Source organism: Pygoscelis adeliae, unplaced genomic scaffold, assembly GCF_000699105.1.
Source record: "Pygoscelis adeliae isolate BGI_AS28 unplaced genomic scaffold, ASM69910v1 Scaffold85, whole genome shotgun sequence".
Taxonomy (NCBI): Eukaryota; Metazoa; Chordata; class Aves; order Sphenisciformes; family Spheniscidae; genus Pygoscelis; species Pygoscelis adeliae.
In genome coordinates this window covers 7,653,249-7,660,698 of record NW_008824900.1, presented here as the reverse complement: position 1 = coordinate 7,660,698, position 7,450 = coordinate 7,653,249, and positions in this window count along the sequence as shown.

The window sequence follows — 7,450 nt, the reverse complement described above, 5'->3', positions numbered from 1 at the left end:
AGTAAAACCGGTCAGCCTTGAAGGCCATGGAGCCAAAGCGCAGGTGACATGAGAGAGAAACGAATCGCAGCTGGCACCCTGACTGTGAATCCCCTGGAGTCAGTTAGCGAGGGTGGAGCTTTTTTGGGCAGATTGCTGAAAGAGCTGATACTCCTCAGCAATACCTGGTTGCTGTTCCCAAATGAGGTCCCAGGTGCCGTGCTCCTGCTGCGTTGGCAAAATGTAGCTGTATTTGGTAATCTGCAAAAGTCTCGTCCAGCTTTTGGGGTTACCATGGCAACTAGATATTTGCTCATTTGTATTTCTTGAAAATTATGCTGGGCTGTTGATTGCACCGCTTGTGAAGCTCTTTGTCAGGGGGCTGATAGAGTGTTGTTTGTCAGGGCTGTATGGGAGTGACTGGCGCTGTTATTAAGATTTCTGAATGGGAACTTTGCTGGAGGGTGGTGTGTGTTATAACTGCATCCCTCCTGCAGAAACCCAGTAACATAACCCCTGGCCTAGGAAGTGTGTGTTTGCTCTGTTCATCCCCTCTGACATCCATTTGTACTCGTGCAGTTGCTTGGGATAACGCAAAATCCCAGTGACTCGCCGTGGGAGACCTTGCTAAGGACGGGACAGGGGAAGGCTCGCAGGAGAAGCTTTCTCCTTGCGCCTCTTTAGCATGGAGGGGACTCTAATAAAATATCCTCCTTTGGCTGCGCTCGGAAATCTGCCGTGGGGTAGGAAGGTGAGGAGGTTTCATTCGAAGGTAGTTTGAGGAATCGCCGTCTCCCCGTGTGATTGGGAGAGGAGGTGAGAGCGGCACAGCTGGAGGGGCCCTGGGGGCAGCCCCCACCGGCCGCAATGGGAGGGCTGTGGTCCTGCTCCCGAGGGAATAACCACCATCTTCTGCTTCCAGAGTGCGTGGAGACTTTGAGGTTTGGGAAAATGCCAGCTTAGATTAAATGCTTACTAATTTTTGGTATTGCAAAGCCGGCACTCACTGCGGAGCACTGGGAAAGGATGGTGCTGCAGGGCTGTAGAAGAGGATAGGGAAGGGTTCTTTTTTTTTATACTGAAGACAAAATTAATTTGATTTGGATGGTGCTTAGACTTAATGGCCATGGGTTCCTGAAAGTCTATTGACCCACAATCCAGTGGTGGTTTAATAGCTCAGCATTCATTGTCAAGTATTTGTTTAACAGCGAAAATCCACTTGTCACTAATTCCTCTTTTATCTCGTTGAGATAATTAAATTAGGAGGCAGGATATCATGGCAGGTGCACAGATAGAAGTTGTTTTGTGCAGCTTGTCTGCATGAGGGCGTAACACCTTTGCGGGCTCCCGGTCTGCTCATCAGTGCTGGCACTGGTGCCTGTGTGGAGCATGGGGGCTGCTGGACCTCATCTCCTCCATCACAGCCAACCTCCTCCATCCTCCCACCACTGGCCACGGGTTACACCCAGCAGACACCGAACATGAACGTCACAGGCAGAGGGAGGGGAAGGAAACGGCAGAAGTAAGGGTTAAAGCAATTAAATGTGGAGGGTAAGCATTCACAGGAAAGGGCCATGGCCTTTATTAATCTTCAAAGCATCACATGAAGTCACGGTCCCAAGTAAAAGCTGAATGCAAATGATGAACGTATTCATCTAATATGGATAGTTACCCTGGATTTAGCTGGGTTGTGAAAGCGATTATAATTTGGCAATAGCAATAAGATTAACAGCTCTAATGAAATCTTAAATTCCAGCTTTGTAACCTGCCCTTTTTTCGCATTGACTCCATCAAGCGACCTGCTGTAGCTGTCTGGGGGGCCTGCATGTCGCTTTGCACGCGATCCCTCCAATCCCCCATGCACACATGGCCTGATTCGGATTTTGGCGTTATTTATTACCCTGCGCCCCACAACCACACAGGTAACATGGAGTGGCTCCTGCTCTGGCAGTAATGCAGGCAGGGCACTGAAAAATCCTTGCTCAGGTTTGATGTTTTTGGATGTATTCTGCCTCTACAGTAAATTCATCCTTCATTGCACATTGTCCTGGCCCCCTGCGTGCTCCCTGCACCTGCAGGGATGTCCCTCGCGGGGACGACTGCCAGGGCAATAGTCATTGGGCTCCCAAAGCATCCTGGCGCTGGTGGGTTTGGTCCCTTCAATCCTGGGTACCCCCAGGACGTGACTTTTGGGGAAGGACTGGTGAGTTTGTGGCTTTCGGGGGAGCAGGGTGAGGCAGTGGTGAAGTATGCTCACAGTTTCTTCCACTCCTGGTTTTAGCATACAACCATACAAGGCACAAAATGCCTGTCAGGGTGGGGTTTTTAACTTTAAAATGCCAGTGCCAACTTTCACTGCTCATATTATCTGGCAGCTACAGCCACCACATCCTCTCTCGCATTTCTTTCTCCATTTTTCTGGTTTAAACTGAGCAAACCCGAAAAAAGCTGCTGTTTTGTTCAGATGGCTCAGTGCAGTGAATGACCCATTTTTCTTCTTGGATGAGTCATGGATCCTCCTCTGAAAGATCTCATTATTATTATGCCATTTGGGGGATATGTCTGAATTTTCCAGGAGTGGCAGCAGCCTTGTCTGTGCTCACTAAGGGAACCCACACAATTAATGGCATATGCCAAATGGCCGCACCCTAATGCAACGGATTTAGTATCTATGTATTTTTAAAGGATAGATTGCTTTTTTAATGGGAATTTTTAGATACAACATGCTTAACGCTTTTTCCTTATTAGAAATTTGTTGAAATTCTTCTCGTAAGCAGGGGAAGGGGATCCCTTCCCAGATGGTATGTCTTGCAAAAGAGAAGCAGAAGAGGACGGGGGGGTTATTTTTCATGTGCAGGATGGTCACAGAGTGGGGTTGCAGCTCAAGGAAAGAGCAACCATCACCCCTGCATCTGGGAACCATCACCCCAGCCTCTGGGCTGCCAGGGCAGCGCATCCCAAAGCCCTGCTCTTTGTCTTTCACACAGACCTCGTTAAGCCATTGGAGAAAACGAACCCTTGTGACAGATGCCCCCTAGAAGGGGAAATGCAGAGTCCTAAGGGAGGAGAACAGAGTCGAGTTTATTTTTGGAAGAGGCCAAATGCACCATCTGGGCTGTCTGGACCCCACCTCAGATGGAGGCAGTGTGCTCATTTTATAACGGTACCTTTATTTACAAGTTGAAATATGTTTTCTCTTACATTTGTGGAGCTCCTGCCTCCAAAACATCACCTGAAGTGTGACTTTAAACACCACCTTCCTAGTCTAGCAGATATATTAATTCAAGGGTACCAAATGCAAATTGAAGGAGGATTATGTTCCTCCTATTTTCCATTTGTTGGTTTCCCCTGAGCTGCATTTTCAAAACTTGACTTCTCTGGACCATCCTGCAAATGCTCCGTCTCCAGCAAGCCTTGTGAAAAGGTTTAACCATATATATATACACACACATATTCATTACATATACATGTTTAACCATATATAAATACACACACATATATTGACGTACTGCATTACTATTATATCATAACCATTTTATGTATGAACACACGCACGTATCCTCTGTATGTCCCACATCTCGCTCTCCCTTTCTCTCATCCTGTGGTGCAGAGTAACCAGCACTAAGGTCTCACCCATGGACATTTCTTCTGCAGAAGAGCCCAATTACATCGTTTTGAAGTTTCAAGCGACATATTTTGTAAGATTTACACTAAAACCTAATTTCAGGCTGATTATATGCCATAGGAAGTTGTGGTGCGTATCACCTCATTAGCCTGATTAGCTGGCTGAGCTGAAGGACGAGCACTCTGTGCTCTGCTGAGAACGGCTTACAAAAAATGCCCAATAGTCAATAAGGCTTTTGGCAGCACCGAGTATATTTACTGGTTTGGGGGTAATTCTGTTTATGGGGATTTTGGGATCAGCCGGGTGCTGGGATCGGCCCTGTGGATAGGTGGCTATTTGTGCAGCTCAGCTCTGCTGGGAGACCGAGACGTCCCCCTGATTAGATTAGTTTTGCACACTGAGCTCTGCCTCTTTTTTTTCCCCTAATCCCATGCCTGTTATTGTGGATCTGCTGAAAATAACAGGTCTTTGCCAATTTTGGAGCTGGGCTTGTGCGGGAGCAGAGCCTGGCCGCATCTCAGCTCTCCCCTTGTTGCAGCGGAGCATTTGGGCATGCAGAGGTTCGATGCGGGGTGGGGGGGGTTGGGGTGGGTGTACATGGGAGCTGGGGCCACACAATTTAAATTACTTTAACCTGTAGCCCAGCCACTGACTTGTAAATGGAGGCTTTACACATGTGCCTGTCTGCTGCAAGGCTCTCAATGTGTGCTTAAAGCCCCACTGATTTAGTTGACAAACATCAATTTTGTGGATTTAGCAACGGTGCTTGCTCAGGCTCCCCAAAACAGCACCAAGCAGCTTGAGCCTGCTGGGGACTCGGACCTGTTTTCTGATCTGGGGGAGTGTGGGATGGCAGCGTTACCTCCGAGTTGGGCAAGAGGTTTCTAAAGAAATAGGTGACAAGGGAGCCAGGCGCAGAGCTCTGGGGGCCGGGGCGGTAGGCACCCGCTGGGAGCGTGCTAGGGTCTGTGGCTTCATCCCTGCCGCAGATGTGTCCCAGCCACGTCCCGGCTCTGCCCTTCATCGCTTCTGGGAACACAAGGATCAGCTTTTTGGGGCAGCTCATGTTGGTCACTGGTCTCTTGTGTCCCCTGCAACATGGTGAAGGTCTGCCCCACGCTCACCCATCCCAGGAAGCAAAGCAGAGGTGATTTCATGTGTAACTTCATCAAACAGAAACCGTTGTCGGATTCGATTAAAAGATGGGAAAGACTGAGAAATAAATTAACCTCTGTGGCACTCATTGCCCTGGGAAAACCAGCGCTGGGAGTTTGCATCTCTGGTGCCTCCTGGAGCCCCAGGCAGAGCTGCAGCGCTGGATAGCAGGCTTTACATCGTGTGCTTTGGGGATCAAATCTTGACCCAATAAATCAGAAATCCCATCTGCCCGATCTCTGGTCAGGCAGTTTCTCTGGGCCTTGCTTCGGGCGAGAGCTGTGCTGGGTCAGGCGTGGCCGCTCGCTCTGTGGGGGGCTCCGCTATCACAAGGCTGAGTCTCCTTCCCGGAAAGGCTGCGGGTGTTGTAGGCTATTGTATTGCAAGTTATCATCATGCAGAGAGTGCAGCACATCTCTGCTGCATCCCTGGCAATGTCTGGCATCAGTATGGTTCCTCTGGCCGCTTTTTGAATACGATTTTGAACGATCAGTGTGTGACGCCGCAATAAGAATGCTAATTAAGTGCCACTTCCACAACCGCAGGGCTAAATTAGTTTCAGCTGTCGTCGATGACTTATTGAACATTTGTACTCCTAGATACTTTCTGTGATTTTTCTTTAAATGATTTAGTCCCGAATCCAGCATGGTCCCATTTAAATGGGATTTGCCCCAGCCTGATGGGCTTGTGTTAATGTTGTATTGGAGCTCGCCTGGGTGCTGCAGTGGTGGTGGTGACCTGGAGCCACGTGTGCTGCAAACACAGTCCCCAGATGTGTAACAAGGGTAGATTGTTCTTGAATTGCTTCAAAAAAAGAGGAGGAGAAGGCAGACGCAATGATATATTGATAACTCATCTGTCCCTGCCTGTGTCCTGAGCCAGGTTTCTCATTTCCAGCATGCTGGAATGAACCCAGAACAACGCCATTAATGACAGTGGAATTGCTTCTAGGCTTACATTTGTGTGGTTGAAACTAAAATATGTCTGTAGTTTGGGCTAAATCTGCCTGTCAGCGTCTCAGGAGAAGGAGCCACCCAAATACTTTTTGCGAGGTGGAATCTGATCTCTTTTAATTTACCAAAAGATAGACAGTTTGCTGTGGGTATCTTCTGGCTTGGATTCACCATTAAAAAAATCAAACAGACTGAGCGTTAGTAGTGCAGGTCACACGAGTGAGACAGCAGGAGGGTGGGATGCTGGGATGCAGAGCAGCCGTGGTGGCTTTCCTGGGGTCCACGTGTCTCCTCCAGGCACAGAGGGATGCAGGAGCCGATCTGCAGCCACGTGCCGACTTTGTTACCAGACGGGTGTCTTGCCGCACTCCCTGGTTTGGCACATGCTGTCTCTCCCTCTCTCCATCCCAGATTTCTAAAAAAGCATTGCCATATGTTGCACGAGCTATAGGCCGTAGAGGATGAATCACGGCTCCCACCGCTGAAATGAGGCTGTCTCCAGCCTGGATCTTGTTGTTGTCAATAATATACGACCGTTTAGGGTGACAGTGAGGCGGTCGGACCAGTGCTGTGGAGCTGGGGTCAGGCCGGGAAGGTAACGCCCAAAGAGCGGGGTTGGCCTCAGAGCATCCCTGGTCCTGCGCAAGGTCTGGTCCAACGGCAGTCGAAATCCCATGGGCTTTGCTGGGTTTGAGCCAGACCGCGGGGCTGGGGGTGTTCCTCAGCAGGGTGGAAATCCAGCTACTGCCCCTATTTCATGGGTCTTCGTAGATTGGGAGAGAAAAATCCCACTTGGGCAGCAAGTTTGCCTCAATACAAGCCTCAGCTTTCAAAACTTCGCCAAGCCTTTTGATGCAAAACTGACTCTGAAATGTCCTAATTCAGGGCTATGTGGATTATGGCAGTTTTCACACAACCTGCTTCCCCTCCCTGGTCTCCGTGGGTCTGAGAAACCAAGTGTGGAAGTTGGTGCTAAAGCTGACCCTGAATTTCACCCCAAACTTGATGTGTTCTTTTTTGTTTGTTTGGGGGTATTCTGTGGTTTTGTTTTGTTTTGTTCTTTTTTTAAAGTAAAGGGTGGGTTGGTTGTTTTTTTCCTATTATTGCCTCCAACCAGCCCTGCAGGGCCAGGAGAAAAGCTAGGGCTGATTTACTTTTCAATTCCTTTGCCATCATCCAGATTGTTATGTGATCTGAATCTGGCCCAGTGGCATCTTTTCGCTAAGTGAAGGCTCCAAGATAAGATAAAATAAGATGCTATAGCTGGATGCTATCAAGAGGAGATGCGGGCAGGGCTGTGGCGGGGACCTGCCCTGCATTTCCCAGCCTGCGCAGCGCTGTCTTGGCAGCGAGGGTGCAGAAAGCTGATTTACAGCGAGGACTTCCTGAGTGGTAGGAATGGTGATGGCTCACCATTTATTAGCATTTTCTTCCTTTCATAGAAGGATTAGTTGTTGGTGAGGGACTAGTTTTCTGGCTGGAGTAAAACAAATAGGGGTGCTTTGGATAAGATGCCCCAGGTGAGAAATTGCAGCCAGAGGTACAAAAAAACCAGGAGCTGCAGCAGAGCAGGGATGGAGAAAACAAACCTAAAAATAATACCTGACCAGGATCTTTCCAGAAGAGGGAGGTAAGTACATGCAAAATAAAAAGAATAGGTCATTCTGCATGGGTGTCCTGGTGTCAGCTGGGATAGAGTTAATTTTCTCCCTAGTAGCTGGTACAGTGCTGTGTTTTG